Genomic DNA, 1,399 nt, shown 5'->3' with positions numbered 1-1,399 from the left:
GAGGTGTTGGCTGCGCAGGCCAGTCTTGGCTGAGGGTCCCTTTCCTCTGTGTAGGTACGTGGTGGGCTCCCTGAGAGGGGCTGTGGCACCAAGAACAGCTACCACAGTCACGGGCCAGCTAAGCTGGCCGCTTGGACACTGACATAGGTCCAAAGGCCAAATGGAAATGGGTCTGCTTGACCTAAGACACATGGGACCACTCCCAGGATCTGGGGGGGCAGGGTCTTCTTTGCTGGGCTGTGACGACATGGGGTACACCCACACAAATTCTCAGACTCCGTACACAACTCTAAAACACGGAAAGCCCTGCTATCTGGGTAAAGCCTGGACAGACCCATGGACGCTGGCTGAGGGCACCTCTGAGTCACAGCAAGCCCCCTCTTCACATGCTAGTCACAGAGACCAAGAGACCACTTGCCTTGAAGCGACCCTCCCAGGCGGCTGAGGGCAAGGTGTGTCCACCCCAGTGGCCAGCACAGGTGGGTGGCGTGGAGGTAGGGAAGGAGGGACTGTCTTCAGCTGGAAACACCTGCCTGGGACCCAGAGGGAGCCCTACTACTGACCGACTACCCCCTACTGCTGCACCCCGAGCAGTATCATCCCAGAGCAGAAGGCTGCTGTGGGGTCTGCCCCCCATCGGCTGGAGCAGAGACTCTGGGGAGCACAGTTGGCTGGCGGGCGTGGCCTTGCAAGGGGACTGGAGGCGCAGCCTTAGCGAAATGACCATTTGCACTTGGGGCACAGCATCTGTGCCTGGGCCCGGTGGGCAGAGGCCTGTGTGGCTAGTGTCTGGGCATCACCCTATACACGGCTGCTGGCAGGCTCAGATGCCTCAGGCAGAGTGAGGGCACCTCCGGGCTATGACCAGACCACCCGCTCCAGCTGTTGCCAGCTTTGAGGCCAGGAGCAGGTGGGCATGGACAGGCCAAGGGTAAACTTGCTCCATAGCCCTAGGTTTGCCTCAGTTCCCTGAGGGGGGTTGTCCCCACTGCATCCTCAGGGGCCCCCTGATATGCGGAGGGCACCCTCGCCCACTCCTGCCTGCCGTCACCACGGTCATGTCCTGGGGAGCCAGCAGAGGCCTGGACTCAGGTTCTCTGGGGCCACCGCTGTGACATGGCCTTGGCCACCTTGGCACACGCCACCCCACACCAGCCCTCACAGGGACGTACCCAACGCCACATCCCCATCACAGAGGAGGATGCTGAAGTCACCCAGCCACAACATGGCCTGTCCCCAGAGCCTGAGTCACACGACGTGGCCCTGGGGCGCCAAAGGCTGTGTCCCCTCACTTGACCACACGCTGGGCAATTGAGCAGGGAGGGGCCATGAAGCCCAGACCCGGGGCCAGCAACCTGCGTTGGCCAAGAAGGGCAGTGCCCCAGGCTGACAGGGCTGG

Source organism: Echinops telfairi, unplaced genomic scaffold (genome assembly GCF_000313985.2).
Source record: "Echinops telfairi isolate 266 unplaced genomic scaffold, ASM31398v2 ScPeMD7_7414;HRSCAF=8452, whole genome shotgun sequence".
Lineage (NCBI taxonomy): Eukaryota > Metazoa > Chordata > Mammalia > Afrosoricida > Tenrecidae > Echinops > Echinops telfairi.
This window is presented reverse-complemented; position numbering follows the sequence as displayed.